Genomic DNA, 19731 nt, shown 5'->3' on the forward strand with positions numbered 1-19731 from the left:
TTTTAATTTTAATTAGTAACTATACTGTGACAACAATTATGATTGGTGTAAATAGTTGGCAAGACGGCCTGGCACAAAAGGCTGGCAGGCAGGAGGTAAATGCAATTCAAGGACACTAGGAGACTGATTGCTGACAGTCAAAACAGTGATGATTGACAATTTTTGCAATGCTGTTAAAAGAAATATGATTGCTGGCAATAATTGGCTAGGTGGGGCGGGCACACAGCAGGCTGCAAGGCAGGAGGAAAGTGCTATTCACTGGCACCAGCAAACTGAGGATTCACAACAACTATTAACAAAAATTTAAATTTTTAATTACTAAGAATACTGTGACAACAAATATGATTGGTGTAAATATTTTTCAAGTAGGCCTGACACACAGGCTTGGAAGGCAGTAGAAAAGTGCAATTCTAGGGCACAAGCAAACTGAGGATTAAGATCATCAACAATCAAGAATTTTTTAATTTTAATTAGTAACTATACTGTGACAAAAAATTATGATTGGTGTAAATAGTTGGCAAGACGGCCTGGCACAAAAGGCTGGCAGGCAGGAGGTAGATGCAATTCAAGGACACTAGGAGACTGATTACTGACAGTCAAAACAGTGATGATTGACAATTTTTGCAATACTGTTAAAAGAAATATGATTGCTGGCAACAAATGGCTAGGTGGGCCTGGCTCACAGCAGGCTGCAAGGCAGGAGGAAAGTGCTATTCAATGGCACCAGCAAACTGAGGATTCACAACAACTATTACCAACATTTTTAATTTTTAATTATTAAGAATACTGTCACAACAAATATGATTGGTGTAAATATTTTTCAAGTAGGCCTGGCACACAGTCTTGCAAGGAATTAAAAAAGTGCAATTCTAGGGCACAAGCAAACTGAGGATTAAGATCATCAACAATCAAGAATTTTTTAATTTTAATTAGTAACTATACTGTGACAACAATTATGATTGGTGTAAATAGTTGGCAAGACGGCCTGGCACAAAAGGCTGGCAGGCAGGAGGTAAATGCAATTCAAGGACACTAGGAGACTGATTGCTGACAGTCAAAACAGTGATGATTGACAATTTTTGCAATGCTGTTAAAAGAAATATGATTGCTGGCAATAATTGGCTAGGTGGGGCGGGCACACAGCAGGCTGCAAGGCAGGAGGAAAGTGCTATTCACTGGCACCAGCAAACTGAGGATTCACAACAACTATTAACAAAAATTTAAATTTTTAATTACTAAGAATACTGTGACAACAAATATGATTGGTGTAAATATTTTTCAAGTAGGCCTGACACACAGGCTTGGAAGGCAGTAGAAAAGTGCAATTCTAGGGCACAAGCAAACTGAGGATTAAGATCATCAACAATCAAGAATTTTTTAATTTTAATTAGTAACTATACTGTGACAAAAAATTATGATTGGTGTAAATAGTTGGCAAGACGGCCTGGCACAAAAGGCTGGCAGGCAGGAGGTAGATGCAATTCAAGGACACTAGGAGACTGATTACTGACAGTCAAAACAGTGATGATTGACAATTTTTGCAATACTGTTAAAAGAAATATGATTGCTGGCAGCAATTGGCTAGGTGGGCCTGGCTCACAGCAGGCTGCAAGGCAGCAGGAAAGTGCTATTCAATGGCACCAGCAAACTGAGGATTCTCAACAACTATTACCAACAATTTTAATTTTTAATTATTAAGAATAGTCACAACAAATATGATTGGTGTAAATATTTTTCAAGTAGGCCTGGCACACAGGCTTGGAAGGCAATAGAAAAGTGCAATTCTAGGGCACGAGCAAACTGAGGATTAAGATCAACAATCAAATTTTTTTTAATTTTAATTAGTAACTATACTGTCTGTGACAACAATTATGATTGGTGTAAATAGTTGGCTAGACGGCCTGGCACAAAAGGCTGGCAGTGGCAGGCAGGAGGTAAATGCAATTCAATGGCACTAGGAGACTGAATATTTGCAGTCCAAAAAATTATGATTTTTATTTTTTTATATACTGTTACAAGAATTGTGATTGGTGCCACTAATTGGCTAGTTGGGCCTGGCACACAGGCTGCAGATATGAGTCGTGGATGGTAGGTAGGGCAGCAATTTTACACAGTATGCTGTGTAAGTGACAAAAACACAGGCCTGATAGAAAATTAAGTTAGATTACACTAGCAAAATATTTTAAAATTTTAGATTTTAATATTAAAATTATGTTAAGAAGTGCAATGCACATATGACTCTATGAGTGGTCGCACTGGCTGGCTGCTACGTAGGGCAGCAATTAACAACAGTATGCTGTGTAAGTCAGATAGACAGTTAGACACAGGCCTGATAGAAAATACAATTAGATTACACTAGCATAATGATTTAAAGACTTTTTTTTGGCAATTTAAAGAAAAAGGTTAAGCACATACATATGAGTCGTGGCTGATAGCCTTGGAAGGGCAGCTATTAAAAACAGTAGGCTCTGTAAGTCAGATACACACACGCCTGATAGAAAATACTATTAGATTACACTAGAAAAATGATTGAAATTATTTTTTTGGGGGGGAAATTAAAAAAGGTTAAACACATATGAGTCGTGGCTCATAGACTAGGGAGGGCAGCAAGTAAACACAGTAGACTCTGTATGTCAGCAAAACACACAGGCCGGATAGAAAATTATATTAGATTACACTAGCAAACAAATTTAAACTTTTTTTTTTATATTAAAATTAAGGTGAGGAAGAATAGATATGAGTGCTGGGTGGCTGCCTGGCACAGACCAATTAACCAAAAGACTGAAAAAAAATGAGGTATATTAATGCTGAGTGAGCCTGACAGACACAGGCCTGATAGTAAATGTAATTAGATTACACTAGCAAAATATTTATTTTTTATTTTTTTAAAAATAATGTTATAAACGAATATTAACACTGCTGGCTGCTGGCTGGCACAGAGCAATGAACCAGAGTATATGCTGTGTGACACTGGCCTGATAGAAAATGAAAAAAAAATTACACTAGAAAAATAATTAAATTTTTTGGTTAGTTAAATTTAAACTAATGTTGTTAGGGAGATATCAGTGGTGGCAGTAGTCACAGCATATGCTGTGAGCCTTAAACACACAGCCTGAAAGCCAAGCAAATGCTAATAAAAAAAAAACGAAAAAAAAGGCACAAAATATAGCCCTGAAAAGGGCTTTTTGGGGTGCTGTGCTTGCAGCAGAGATGAGTGGAGTCCTTCTGGACTGTAAATACACTAGCCTAGCTATGTTTTTACTATTAATGTCAGGAGCAAAAACACAACACGTCCTCTCATTAAGAAAGCAAGGTCGTTATGAGTCTAAAATGGCGGATTCCGAGTAGCTGGGAGGGTCTGTGAGGGAGTGTCTGATGTTGATTGGCTCTAATGTGTCAGGCGACTGTGACATAAAGGGTCAAAGTTTCCACAATGATGACACATAGGGGCGGATCGCCATGTGTTCGCCCACAAACGCGAACGCGAAAAAGCTATGTTCGCTGTGAACCATTCGCGGATGAACAGTTCGGGACATCAATATCCCCAATGGCTCACGTAGAAGTTGATCACTACATCCCCTCTCCTGGAATTTGAGGCATATTTCTTCCAAATGCTCAGTTTTCTTACATGGATGACTGTTATTCCTGACTACTCTTCTGAATTGGGTCCTAGGTAACGCCCTTTTCAAACTGGGGCGATGAATACTTGTGGCTTCCAGCAAAGAATTACCGTCAGTGGGTTTATGGAATAAATGGTGGTTATTCTGTTGTCAACTTTAATAAGTCTCAGATCCAAAAATTCAATAGTAGTCCTGTCACTGTTCATATTGAACTTCAAATTCTTGTTCTGCTGATTCAGTAATTGGACCAATCTTCCAGATCTGATCTAGATCCACCCCAGATAAGTATAAGATCATCTATATACCTTCTGTATATCTTGATCCTTGGATCTTTAAATGCCAGAGTATCCTCCTCTTCAAAGCACGCCATATATAAGTTACATATGATGGTGCTACATTTGAGCCTATCACTGTCCCGGCAACTTGGAGGAAGTAACTGTGCTCAAATTTGAAGTAGTTGTATTTCAGGCAAAACTCAGTCAGATCAAGTATAACATCAATGGGTGGAGCAACATATGGATACTGTAGCAATTTCCTCCTAATAGCCGCCAAACCCTCGCAATGGGGGATGACGGTATAGAGGCTGGTAACATCCAAGGTTACCAGCAAATCATCAGCACCAACATCAGGTATATTTTTAATCATTTGTATCACCTGTATGGAATCCAGTATAAATAATGGCATGTTATATACCAGAGGTTGAAAGAAGGTATCTAGATAGGTGGCAATAGGCTGTAATATAGAGCCTCTTGATGAAATTATGGGACACCCCGGTGGGTGCTTGGAATCCTTGTGTATCTTCGGGAGGGTATAGATTATCGGTGTGATGGGAAACTCGACCATCATATACTCTCCAAGATTTTTAGAGATGAATTTTAATTCACACAGCTGTCTTGAAGTAGTTATCAACTTGTTTCTTAAACTCTTTGGGGAGTATATGATTGTCGAGTTTCACACTGATAATCTATACTCTCCCGAAGATACACAAGGATCCCAAGCACCCATGGGGGCGTCCCATATTTTAATCAAGAGGCTCTATATTACAGCCTATTGCCACCTATCTAGATACCTTCTTTCAACCTCTGGTATATAACATGCCATCATTTATACTGGATTCCATACAGGTGATACAAATGATTAAAAATATACCTGATGTTGGTGCTGATGATTTGCTGGTAACCTTGGATGTTACCAGCCTCTATAAGTCATCCCCCATTGTGAGGGTTTGGCGGCTATTAGGAGGAAATTGCTACAGTACCCATATGTTGGTCCACCCATTGATGTTATACTTGATCTGACCGAGTTTTGCCTGAGATACAACTACTTCAAATTTGAGCACAGTTACTTCCTCCAAATTGCCGGGACAGTGATGGGCTCAAATGTAGCACCATCATATGCTAACTTATATATGGCATGCTTTGAATAGGAGGATACTCTGGTATTTAAAGATCCAAGGGTGAAGATATACAGAAGGTATATAGATGACCTTATACTTTTCTGGGGTGGACCTAGACCAGATCTGGAAGATTGGTTGCAATTACTGAATCAGCAGAACAAGAATTTGAAGTTCAAGATGAACTGTGACAGGACTACTATTGAATTTTTGGATCTGAGACTTATTAAAATTGACAACAGAATAACCACTACCTTATTCCACAAACCCACTGATCGTAATTCTTTGCTGGAAGTCACAAGTTGTCATCACCCCAGTTTGAAAAAGGCGTTACCTAGGTCTCAATTCAGAAGAGTAGTCAGGAATAACAGTGATCCATGTAAGAAAACCGAGCAGTTGGAAGAAATGTACCTCAAATTCCAGGCGAGGGGAGATAGGGATCAACTTCTACGTGAGCCATTGGGGGAGGCCCTATCTTTGACAAAAGAGCAGGCACTGGCTAAAAAGAAGCACAACACTGCCAGTAGGAGATTAATATTCTCTACAACTTTCACACCTGACAAAATGGAACTAACTGGTATCCTTAAAAAGAACTGGGAGATTATAAGATCTGACACATCTTTACCTTTGATTTGAAAATCCTATGGTTGGTTATAGGAGAGGTAGATCCTTACGGGATCAACTGTTGCGCACCGACAACAAACATAGCTATACTAGTAGGACTTGGTTGGGTTCTGAGAAAAATGGGTGCTACAGGTGTAGTGGGTGCGTGACCTGTAATGGATTGTCCCAAGGAAATTTTTTTGTACATCCTTGGAGGAACAGATGGTTTGATATAAATTACAGGGTCACATGCACCACTACCCATGTAGTATATATGATCCATTGCCCCTGCGGGTTGTTCTATGTGGGTAAGACCAAGGATGACCTATGGGTACGCATGGCCAACCATAGGTCGGCCATACGCACTGCTCTCCACACCGGGGTCTCTGAACAGCCGGTGGCACGGCATTTTGTATCCCTTAATCATAGTGTCTCTGATTTGAGATACATGATTATTGATCATGTTCCAGCTCCAGTGAGGGGTGGCAATAGGGCAAAGACTCTCCTTCAGAGAGAATCCAAATGGATCTTCACATTGGAGACACTGATACCTAGGGGTTTAAATACCAACTTTGATCTCCATTGTTTTCTGTAAATCACTTCTAGTTAGCATTGTGTTAACATCTGCATGTTATGTGGCTTCTATATATTAATTTTGGATTTATTTGTTTTATATTTTATTTTATATTTAAATAGTTAGTGTGCCCATTTATGTATTAAAGCCGGTTAGGATATTTGTCTTAGACCCTTATTTGGTAGGTCACTGCACCACTATGATCTATTAAATATTTTGTTTACAATTTAATTCTACTGGGTATATCTCTATTGGGGATTACTTCATGTACCTCATGCTATATTAACTTAATAGAGTATTTTTGCTAGTTTTGCTATCTTTGAGTCACTTCTGCAATACATTATGCTTATGTTCTTATCAGTATCTATGATTTATCTTAACAATCTGTTTTGATATTCCTGAGCTGTTGACTTAACCTGCATGATATGTTTTTGACATATGATTATGCTCGGTTTCTGGGCAAATGTTTGCAAGTTGTATGTGCATATGTTATTATATCATGCAGCTTTAACACTTCAATAACTGTGTTTATCCCCAGACCCCTTCACATTGCTGCTTTTGCTATTATGCTACTATGATACATCGTTTGTTACTATCCAGTATGTGCTGTGTGTTACGGCTATGTTTTTAACTTTTTTTTTTTCTTTGGCCCAGAAGGGGACCAGTAGTCCTGTGTGCGCATGCGCAGTTGCGCATTGGGGGCTGGCCAGTTTTCCGGATGCGTCAACACTGTGGGGAGTAATGGTTACACTAAAGAGGGTGTAAGTAAATGTTAATTTGTAAGTCTGAGGACGGGCTACGGCCCGAAAATGTTCACACTATATGCTGTTTATACAGTAAACTTTGTTTGAAAAAAACGCCAGTGAGTGCTTGCCCTTTTTTTTTACATTTTGTATATATATATATATATATATATATATATATATATACTGTATGTATATATATATATATATATATATATATGTGTGTGTTTTTATCTGTACATACAGATGTAAACATATACATATATGCTGTATCTATATATTTGCATATGGACACAGAAGCGCTCTACCAGGAACAATTACATATACATACAAAGATAAAAATATACCCTACATATATATATATATATATATATATATATATATAAATATATATATATATATATATATATATACACATATAGAAATACACAAATCCAAATATGCACACATAAATACATATACACCTTTGAGCCTTTCCCTGTCAAACACCTTGACATATACCATATTCATTAAGAGCAAAAAGAATACTTGAACCAGCAATGTTCTTCACTTAGAAGAAAATGTTATTTATGTACTAGTTGGTAAGCCTGCCCAGAGGGCAGTTTATGTGTTGTTAATTAAAAAAAATGTACAGAAAAAAATTAATTATCAAAAATTAAAAAATTAAACCTAATCCTATGATAATTAAAAAGCCCCCTCAAAATAAAAACACCCCCTAATCTAATGCTGAACTACCGATAGCCCTTAAAAGGGCTTTTTGTAGGGCATTGCCCTAAGTTAAACAGCTCTTTTGCAGTTACAAAAAATTCTAAGTCCCTCCAAACAGTAAAACCCACCACCCACCAAACCCCCCAAAATAAATAAACTTAACACTAAAAAAACTAAACTATCCATTGTCCTGAAAAGGGCATTTGTATGGGCATTGCCCTTTAAAGGACATTCAGCTCTTTTGCTGCCCATCCTTAATCTAAAATAAAAAAATAAAAAAACCCTGTCTAAACCCCCCAAAAATAAAAATGAAACCTAATCCCTTTGAAAATAAAAAAGCCCCCACAAAATAAAAACACCCCCTAATCTAATGCTAAACTACCAATAGCCCTTAAAGGGGCTTTTTGTAGGGCATTTCCCTAAATTAAATAGCTCTTTTGCAGTTACCAAAAATTCTAAGTCCCCCCTAACAGTAAAACCCAACAACCCACCAAACCCCCCAAAATAAATAAACCTAACACTAAAAAACCTAAAGTATCCATTGCCCTGAAAAGGGCATTTGTATGGGCATTGCCCTTAAAATGGCATTCAGCTATTCTGCTGCCCATCCCTAATCTAAAAAAAAAACATATATTTAAAAGATAAAAACCTAAGTCTAACCCCTAATAATTAAAAAAAAAAAAACCTACAATTGGAGCATTACATCTCAGGAGTCCCACATTTGGGCAGATTATGTTGGAGTTTAGAAAAACCACACCACAAGATGACACATAGCACCCCATTGATCTTGGAAACTTATGCTATATGGGAACAAATCCTTTCCAAAACTACATATATTTCTTCTAAACCGTCCCCTCTCACCTCACTCATAGATAACGGTCAATTCACAATAGGAAATAATGCCCTTATAAACATGGAGGACACAAATACTCGAGATTTTTCCAATCACATGATAACGTCAGACGACAAGATCCTCCCACAGAAAGACTTGCTGGACAAAGGGTATACCTACTTTCAAAATTGGTTTAACTACCACAGGGTACACCGGTTCATCTCATCGCATGAACAGAGCAGAAACATGGTCAGACCACTAACAAATTTCGAATTCCCCCCCCAACCCCCCCCCCCTATTTCCCATACTCTATCATTGATATATAAAATACTTACAACAAATCCCCCCGGTTATGTCCTTCCTTGTCTTGAGGGGTGGGAAGATGATTTGGGAATAATAATTTTACCCCAAACAGGCATAACAATTTTTCAAAATATCACAAAAAAGTCAGTTTCTCTCTCAGTAGTGTAAATAAATTTAAAAATCCTGCACCATTGGTACTTCACCCCCAAGAAAATTCATTGCTTATTCCATCACAGGTCAGACCTATGTTGGAGATGTGGTCATGGAGGTAGAAACATGGCCCATATGTGCATATACCCACAATACAACATTTTTGGAGACTAGTCATAACTGAAATTGAGTTGATATTGAAGACTCAGTTTCCTTTGGACCCATTGGTGTGGTTGTTGTGCAGCTCCCCCAAAATTAAGCACAAACCATATAAAAAAACTCTTTTATGTGATGACTAATAGCATTAAGTTCCTAATAGCAAAAAACTGGAAGTGCAGGACGGCCCCAACATTGGAGATGTGGTCTGGTAGAGTGTCAGAATTCTTAGAATTGGAGAAATACTACTATTTGAAAAACGATAAAATGGACATGTACGCGGAAATGCTCGCTACTTCCGAATACTATCTCAAGCATAACACTCATAACCAAGACATCCTATCATGCTAGATTTTAAAAGTACTCCACACTTAGTTAGGGAGAAATATCAAACACGGTTATCTGTAAATAGTAATTTTGTATGTACGTGACCAATGAAAAATTTTGAGAGTGGGTTCTCGCGTCGGCGACGATAGTCAGTTCAACAACTAAGATATATACTTTGTTCTGGTGAGATTGATCAGCACTCCTCTCTCTTTTCTTCATCTCCTTCTCTGTTTCTATGCTCTTCTTTTCTCTTCACTCCTTAGATTACACTTATGATATGTAAATTAAAGGAAGGTATTTCAACACTCTTCTTAACTATTTCTAAAATGTAACTGACAATGTTATCTTGACTGAAGGGAGCTGCGTCTCCCAGATTGTACTGTGTAAGCTTTACTTTTTCATTTAATAAAGTCAGTTTAAAAAAAAAATCAACCTGTTTAATCTAAAATTACAGAAAATAAAAAAATCTAATATTAAAGAAAAAAACAACAAAATTATGAAATTTTACAAAATTATACCTAATCCCTATGAAAATAAAAAAGCCCCCAAAAATAAAAACACCCCCTACTCTAAGAATAAACTGCCAGTAGCCCTTAAAAGGGCTTTTTGCAGGGCATTGCCCCAAGATAAACAGCTATTTTACATTAAAAATACACAAAGTCCACCCTAACAGTAAAACCCCCACCCACCAAACCCCACAAAATAAAAAACCTAACACTAAAACCTAAACTGCCTGAAAAGGGCATTTGTTGGGCATTGCACTTAAAGTGCCATAAAACAGGTTAAGATCTGTGCATATCCTAAAAGGGCTATTTGAATAGCCAATAGAATTTCAGTAGCTCTCATCCTATTGGCTGATTTGAGCAGCCAATATGATTTGAGTAGCTATCATCCTATTGGCTGATTTGAATTTGAAGAATCAAATCAGCCAATAGGAATTCAAGGGACTCCATTTTTAATCGCGTACCTTGAATTCATTATCCAGTGTACAGCGGCGCTTGTACGAAGAGAATCCTCAACCTTACATGGCCTCTATTTATCAAGTTGTCTACTTACCTGCATTCGACGGCCCCAATACGCTCGCCTAAGCTCGCCTAACATTGCCGCCGTGGACCTGAATACGTTCGCCAAATTTATCAAGAAAGCTGTCAAAAAGCCACGCACCAAGTACGATGCGATGAGCAGCGGACTGTTGTTAACTAACAGTCATCGCTTTCTTGCTATACTGTCACTAAGCACCCACACTATACTATACTGTTTTACCCTAAACCGCCACTCCCGGAGCCCCCCGCAACTAAATAAAGTTATTACCCCCTAAACCGCCGCTCCCGGACCCCGCCGCAACTATAATAAATATATTAACCCCTAAACCGCCACTCCCAGACCCCGCCGCCACCTACGTTATACCTATTAACCCCTAATCTGCCACCCCATATACCGCCGCCACCTACATAAAGTTATTAACTCCTATCCTGCCGATCCCGGACCCCGCCGCAACTAAATAAATTGTTTAACTCCTAAACCGCCGCTCCCGGAGCCTGCCACCACCTACATTATACATATTAACCCCTATCCTGCCCCCCCTATACCGCCACCACTATAATAAAGTAATTAACCCTAAACCTAAGTCTAACCCTAACCCTAACACCCCCTAACTTAAATATAATTTAAATAAATCTAAATAAATATTACTATTATTAGCTAAATTATTCCTATTTAAAACTAAATACTTACCTATAAAATAAAACCTAAGATAGCTGCAATGTAACTAATAGTTACATTGTAGCTAGCTTAGGGTTATTTTTATTTTACAGGCAAGTTTGTATTTATTTTAACTAGGTAGAATAGTGATTAAATAGTTATTAACTATTTAATAACTACCTAGCTAAAATAAAGACAAAATTACCTGTAAAATAAAACCTAACCTAAGTTACAATTACACCTAACACTACACTATCATTAAAATAATTACATAAATTAACTTCAATTAAATAAAACTAATTACAATTAAATACAATTAACTAAAGTACAACCCCCCGCCACTAAATTACAGAAAATTAGAAAAAAATACAAGAATTTAACTAATTACACCTAATCTAATCCTCCTAATAAAATAAAATGCCCCTCAAAATAATAAAATTCCTTACCCTATACTAAATTACAAATAGCCCTTAAAAGGGCCTTTTGCGGGACATTGACCCAAAGTAATCAGCTCTTTTACCTGTAAAAAAAGAAATACAACACCCCCAACATTAAAACCCACCACCCACACACCCAACCCTACTCTAAAACCCACAAAAAAAAAACCCTTAAAAAAACCTAACACTAAAGCCCTGAAGATCACCCTACCTTGAGCCGTCTTCACCCAGCCGGGCACAAGTGGACCTCCAGACCGGCAGAAGTCTTCATCCGATCTGGGCAGAAGAGGACACCCAGGCGGCATCTTCTATCTTCTTCCATCCGGAGCGGAGCAGGTTCATCTTCAATCCATCCGAAGCGGTGCATCCTCTTCCATCGACGTCCTAACACTGAATGAAGGTTCCTTTAAATGACGTCATCCAAGATGGCGTCCCTTGCATTCTGATTGGCTGATAGGATTCTATCAGCCAATCGGAATTAAGGTAGGAAAAATCCTATTGGCTGATGCAATCAGCCAATAGGATTGAGGTTGCATTCTATTGGCTGATTGGAACAGCCAATAAAATGCGAGCTCAATCCTTTTGGCTGATTGGATCAGCCAATAGGATTGAACTTCAATCCTTTTGGCTGATTGCATCAGCCAATAGGATTTTTCCTACCTTAATTCTGATTGGCTGATAGAATCCTATTAGCCAATCAGAATTCAAGGGACGCCATCTTGGATGACGTCATTTAAAGGAACCTTCATTCAGTGTTAGGACGTCAATGGAAGAGGATGCTCCGCGTCGGATGGATTGAAGATGGACCCGCTCCGCTCCGGATGGAAGAAGATAGAAGATGCCGCCTGAATGAAGACTTCTGCCGGTCTGGATGTCCTCTTCTGCCCGGATCGGATGAAGACTTCTGCCGGTCTGGAGGTCCACTTGTGCCCGTTTGGGTGAAGACGGCTCAAGGTAGGGGGATCTTCAGGGGGTTAGTGTTAGGTTTTTTTAAGGGGGGTTTGGGTGGGTTTTAGAGTAGGGTTGGGTGTGTGGGTGGTGGGTTTTAATGTTGGGGGTGTTGTATTTCTTTTTTTACAGGTAAAAGAGCTGATTACTTTGGGGCAATGCCCCGCAAAAGGCCCTTTTAAGGGCTATTTGTAATTTAGTATTGGGTAGGGAATTTTATTATTTTGGGGGGCTTTTTTATTTTATTAGGGGGATTAGATTAGGTGTAATTAGTTTAAAAATCTTGTAATTTTTTTTATTTTCTGTAATTTAGTGGGGGGTTTTTGTACTTTAGTTAATTTTATTTAATTGTAATTAGTTTTATTTAATTGTAGTTAATTTATGTAATTATTTTAATGATAGCGTAGTGTTAGGTGTAATTGTAACTTAGGTTAGGTTTTATTTTACAGGTAATTTTGTATTTATTTTAGCTAGGTAGTTATTAAATAGTTAATACCTATTTAATAACTATTGTACCTAGTTAAAATAAATACAAACTTGCCTGTAAAATAAAAAAAAATCCTAAAATAGCTACAATGTAATTATTAACAATATTGTAGCTATCTTAGGGTTTATTTTATAGGTAAGTATTTAGTTTTAAATAGGAATAATTTAGTTAATAATAGTAATATTTATTTAGCTTTATTTAAATTATATTTAAGTTAGGGGGTGTTAGGGTTAGGTTTAGGTTTTAGTTAATTACTTTATTATAGTGGCAGCGGTGTCGGGAGGGCAGGTTAGGGGTTAATATGTATAATGTATGTGGCGGTGGGTTCCGGGAGTGGCGGTTTAGGGGTTAAACAACTTATTGAGTTGCGGCTGGGGTACAGGATCGACAGGATAGGGGTTAATAACTTTATGTAGGTGGCGGCGGTATAGGGGGCAGCAGATTTGGGGTTAATAGGTATAATGTAGGTGGCGGCGGGGTCCAGGAGCTGTGGTTTAGGGGTTCATAAATTTATTATAGTTGCGGCAGGGTCCAGGGCGGCGGATTGAAAACCAAGTACGCTGGGCTGGAAAAGTGGCGAGCGTACCTGGTAGTTCTTTGATAACTTCCAAAGTAGTCAGATTGTACCAAACTTGCGTTCGGAACATCTGGAGTGACGTAACCATCGATCTGTGTCGGACTGAGTCCGGCGGATCGTATGTTACGTCACTAAATTCTACTTTTGCCCGTCTCTAGCCTTTGATAACTAAGGCGAATCAGGCTCGCCACAAATACGCTGCGGAATTCCAGCGTATTTGCGGTTGACAGCTTGATAAATAGAGGCCCATGGCTCCGCGGTTGCCGGTCTTCAGTTCCAGGGTCGCCGGTCTTCAGCTCTGAGGTCATTGGTCTTCAGCTCCGTGCCGGATTGTTCCCGGAAGAAGAAAGAAGCGGTCACTGCTTGGAAGAAGGCTTCACCGCATGGGACAGGACCTTCTCCGCCGGACTTCAGGAACAGTGAGTATCAACCTTGGGGTTAGACTTAGTTTTTTTTTAAGTTTTTTTTTTATTTAGATTAGGGTGGGCATTTTGTAAAAGAAATGCCCTTTTAATGGCAATGCTCAACAAATGCCCTTTTCAGGGCAATGGGTAGTTTAGGTTTTTTAGTGTTAGATTTTTTTTTATTTTGGTGGGTTTGGTGGGTGGGGGGTTTTACTGTTAGGGGGGACTTTGTTTATTTTTAATGTAAAATAGTTTATCTTGGGACAATGCCCTGCAAAAAGCCCTTTTAAGGGCTACTGGCAGTTTATTCTTAATTAGGTTTTTTTTTATTTTTTTTTGGGGGGGGGGCTTAGTAATTTAATTAGTTATTTGCATTGTGGGTGCTCAAGGTTTAAGGGGTTAAAAGGTTAATTAGGTTTATTGCAATGTGGGTTTTTTTGGTTTAGGGGTTAATAGGATATAGGTTTATTGCAATTTGGGGGTTTTGCGGTTTAGGGGTTAATAGGTTAATTATGTTTATTGCAATGTGGGGATTTTGCAGTTTGGGTATTAATAGGGTAATTAGGTTTATTGCGATGTGGGTTTTTTGTGGTTTAGGGGTTAATAGGGTAATTAGGTTTATTGCGATGTGGGTGGTTGACAGTTAAGGGATTAAGGCGTTAATTACTTTATTATTTTGCGATGTGTGGGTTTGCAGTGTATGTGTTACTACTTTTTGTGGGTGGTTCATTATTTTTTGTTATACTTCCTGTTGGCTGTGTTTTTTGTTTTTTTTTGTAATGCTCCATTTGCCTTCACTACATCCCGGTGGAATCCACCTTTCGCTGCATCCATTTCAATTCTTTTGGCTGCGTTTACAGCCAACATTCTGTTGGCAGCCTCACGCTGCCAACATTCCATTGAGGATGCGCGTGCAACTGCCGACGGCGACGGACATTACAAACGCAATTATAGTATAGATATATATATAAATTTTTACAGTATTCCACAAAGGTGAGTACACCCCTCACATTTTTGTAAATATTTTATTATATCTTTTCATGTGACAACACTGAAGAAATGACACTTTGCTACAATGTAAAGTAGTGAGTGTACAGCCTGTATAACAGTGTAAATTTGCTGTCCCCTCAAAATAACTCAACACACAGCAATTAATGTCTAAACCGTTGGCAACAAAAGTGAGTACACCCCTAAGTGGAAATGTCCAAATTGGGCCCAAAGTGTCAATATTTTGTGTGGTCACAATTATTTTCCAGCACTGCCTTAAAGGGACACTGAGCCCAAATTTTTTCTTTCGTGATTCAGATAGAGTATGCAATTTTAAGCAATATTCTTATTTACTCCTACTATCAAATTGGCTTCATTCTCTTGGTATCTTTATTTGAAAAGCAATAATGTAAGTTTAGATGCCGGCCCATTTTTGGTGAATAACCTGGGTTGTTCTTGCTGATTGGTGGATAAATTCATCCACCAATAAACAAGTGCTGTCCAGGGTACTAAACCAAAAAGTGTCTGGCTCCTTAGCTTAGATGCCTTCTTTTTCAAATAAAGATAGAAAGAGAATGAAGAAAAATTATAATAGGAGTAAATTAAAAAGTTGCCTAAAATTGCATGGTCTATCTGAATCACAAAAGAAAAAAATTTGGGTTCAGTATCCCTTTAACCTTCTTGAGCATGGAGTTCACCAGAGCTTCACAGGTTACCACTGGAGTCCTCTTCCACTCCTCCATGATGACATCACAGAGCTGGTGGATGTTAGAGACCTTGAGCTCCCCCACCTTCTGTTTGAGGATGCACCACAGATGCTCAATAGGGTTTAGGTCTGGAGACATGCTTTGCCAGTCCATCACCTTTACCCTCAGCTTATTTAGCAAGGCAGTGGTAGTCTTGGAGGTGTTTTTGGGGTCGATATCATGTTGGAATACTGCCCTGCGGCCCAGTCTCCGAAGAGAGGGGATCATGCTCTGCTTGAGTATGTCACAGTACATGTTGGCATTCATGGTTCCCTCAATGAACTGTAGCTCATGCAGGCACAGACCATGACACTCCCACCACCATGCTTGACTGTAGGCAAGACACACTTGTCTTTGTACTCTTCACTTGGTTGCCAGCACACACGCTTGAAACCATCTGAACCAAATAAGTTTATCTTGGTCTCAATGGACCATAGGACATGGTTCCAGTAATCCATGTCCTTAGTCTGCTTGTCTTCAGCAAACTGTTTGCTGGCTTTCTTGTGCATCATCTTTAGAAGAGGCTTCCTTCTGGGACGACAGCCATGCAGACCAATTTGATGCAGTGTGAGAAGTATGGTCTGAGCACTTGCAGGCTTACCCCCACCCCTTCAACCTCTGCAGCAATGCTGGCAGCACTCATATGTCTATTTTCAAAAGACATCCTCTGAATATGACCCTGAGCACGTGCACTCAACTTCTTTGGTCAACCATGGCGAGGCCTATTCTGAGTGGAACTTGTCCTGTGAAACTGCTGTATGGTCTTGCCCACCGTGCTGCAGCTCAGTTTCAGGGTCTTGGCAATCTTCTTATAGCCTAGGCCATCTTTATGTAGAGCAACAATAATTTTTTTCAGATCCTCAGATAGTTCTTTGCCATGAGGTGCCATGTTGAACTTCCAGTGACCAGTATAAGAGAGTGTGAGATCGATAACACCAAATTTAACACACCTGCTCCCCATTCGCACCTGAGACCTTGTAACACTAACGAGTCACATGACACAGGGGAGGGAAAATTGCTAATTGGGCCCAATTTGGACATTTCCACTTAGGGGTGTAATTACTTTTGTTGCCAACAGTTTAGACATTAATGGCTGTGTGTTGAGTTATTTTGAGGGGACAGCAAATTTACACTGTTATAAAGGCTGTACACTCACTACTTTAAATTGTAGCAAAGTGTCATTTCTTCAGTGTTGTCACATGAAAAGATATAATAAAATATTTACAAAAATGTGAGGGTGTACACACTTTTGTGGGATACTGTGTGTATGTATATATATATATATACACACACACATATATGTATATCTATCTACATACATAGATAGAAATATTGAGGCCTATTTATGAAAGGTCTTGCGGATCTGATCCGACCGTGCGGATCAGGTCCGCAAGACCTTGTTGAATGCGGAGAGCAATACGCTTTCCGTATTCAGCTTAGCACCAGCAGCTCACAAGAGATGCTGGTGCAACACCGCCCCACTGCACAGCAGGGAGTGTCAATCAACCCGATCGTATTCCAACGGGTTCAACTGCGGCGATTCCTGTCCGCCTCATCAGAGCAGGCGGACAGGGTTATGAAGCAGCGATCTTTAGACAGCTGCTTCATAACTGCTGTTTCTGGCGAGTCTGAAGACTCGCCAGAAACACGGCCCTTCAAGCTCCATACGGAGCTTGATAAATGGGCCTCATAGTTTAAAAATAAAAAAATATTTTCTTCTAAATGAAGAACAATGCTATTTGAAGTATCTCTTAAAGGACCGGTCAATACAGTAGATTTGCATAACAAACACATGCATGATAATAAGAAACACATGCATGATAATAAGACAATACAATAGCACTTAGGGGCCAATTTATTATGCCTTCATGCTCACCGGAAAAAGGAATTAAGACGCATGGTCTTAAGACCACTGCTCCTTAACTCGTACGCCACCTCTGAGGCAGCATACAGCAATCAACCCGATCTCATACGATCGGGTTGATTGACACCCCCTGCAAGCGGCCTATTGTCCGCGAATCTGCACAAGAACTGCTTGTGCAATGATAAATGCCGACATCGTATGCTGTCAGCATTTATCGATGTCTAGCGGACATGATCCGCTACAGCGGATCATGTCTGCTTGCACTTTCATAAATCAGCCCCTTTTTCTGAAAAATCTCAAAATTATGTTTATTTCCACATGACTGTAGCTCGCTCCCGCTCTGGTCTATGTGCAAAATTATATAACATTAGTTTGTAAGTTTACTGTCCCTTAAACTCGTCCGCCACCTCTGAGGTGGCGGACAGCAATCTACCTGATCGTATACAATTGGGTTGATTGACAACCCCTGCTAGCGGCCGATTGGCCGCTAATGTGCAGGGGATGGCATTGCACAAGCATTTCACTAGAGCTTATGCTTTTGGTAGTTATCAATGTGCGGCGGACATTGATAATTCGGCCCTCAAGGCTTTATGTGACATTTTACAACTTATGGGATATGCAGGTGATGTTATATTTTTATATTTTTCAGTATTTAATTCTCCGCACTATTTTATGAAAGAGTATATATAGTTCAGAATTTCCATTTTTTATTGTAAACAATAAATAAATGTCTGCCTTTCTAGAGTTATGTGCTAACTTTACCAGCAGTACAAATGTTTTGGCGGGGTCCCCATTTCAATGGTGCCCTCTCTAGCTGTTTTACCTCACCACTGGATATGCACTTGCATATTATTTGTGTATAAATAGGGGGGCAGGTTTTTCCACCATAGTCACCCTCTGTAGTGAAGCCACTAATGATTGCAGGGTCAAATGGGCCCCCTAGAACTGCAGGGGCAGTCTGAGACTTCTGAAACCCCTGTAGTTATGCTCCTGCTTGCCAGATATGGCAGTTTATTGGAAAATAGTAAAAGATTTTACAATAGCTAAGTGACTAATATAACTCAAAGTTAAAACAAATAATAATGCAGAGACATGGCTTTCAATATTTCAATAAATTTTTATTTAGGGGATACAAAACCCTTTTTTTTCCTTTAATGATTCAGACAGAGAATGCAATTTTAAGCAACTTTCTATTTAACTCCTATTACCAATTTTTCTTCATTCTCTGGGTATCTTTACTTGAAAAAGCAGGAATCTAAGCTAAGGAGTCAGACAATTTTTGGTTCAGAACCTGGGTTGCACTTGCTGATTAGTGGCTAAATGTATCCACCAATCAGCAAGCCCTATCCAGGGTGCTAACCAAAAAATGGGCCGGCTCCTACACTTAGATTCCTGCTTTGTCAAATAAAGATAGCAAGAGAAAGAAGAAAAATTGATAATAGGAGTAAATTAGAAATCATGAAAGAAAATATTTGGGTTTAGTATCCACAGCTGTTGTACTCAACCCAGCTAGGTAGCTAAAGCTCAATAGTAGTTACGCAGTTCAATGTTTAAAAAAACATTTTTTTATTAAAACAAATATAAGAAAATTTAAAAACAATAAACCAATTATAATCTTAACCTCATAAAATGCCACATGCTTGTGAAATTTTCAATAGTGTTTTAGCAAAAATAAACAAAAAAAATCTCAACATATTTACCCTCTAAATGTGTTTCTCGGTGCATCCATACGCCATTTCCTTAGGCATATTAAACCATATTAGGTTGTCCTTTAAATGAAAAACTACCTGGAGCTGGCTAAACAAATTGGGTGAGCCAATGACAAGAGTGATATATGTGCAGTTACCAATCAGGAGCTAGCTCCCAGTAGCCATTGCTGCTCCTGAGTTTACTTAGGTATGCTTTTAAACAAAGGATACCAAAGGAACAAAGCAAAATAGATAATTGAAGTAAATTGGAATGTTGTAAATAATGACCTGCTTTATCTGAATCATGGAAGCTTAATTTTGATTTTTGTGTTTCTTTAAATTTGCACAGTAAAATACAACATAACCAATACTCATGTTCTTATATGCAATAGATATGTTCCAATATTTCATAGATATTTAGTTTGATATAATAATAATTTAAAGTACCACCCAGTGAAAAAATATATATCCATTTCATAGGAT

This window comes from Bombina bombina, chromosome 6 (genome assembly GCF_027579735.1).
Source record: "Bombina bombina isolate aBomBom1 chromosome 6, aBomBom1.pri, whole genome shotgun sequence".
Taxonomy (NCBI): Eukaryota; Metazoa; Chordata; class Amphibia; order Anura; family Bombinatoridae; genus Bombina; species Bombina bombina.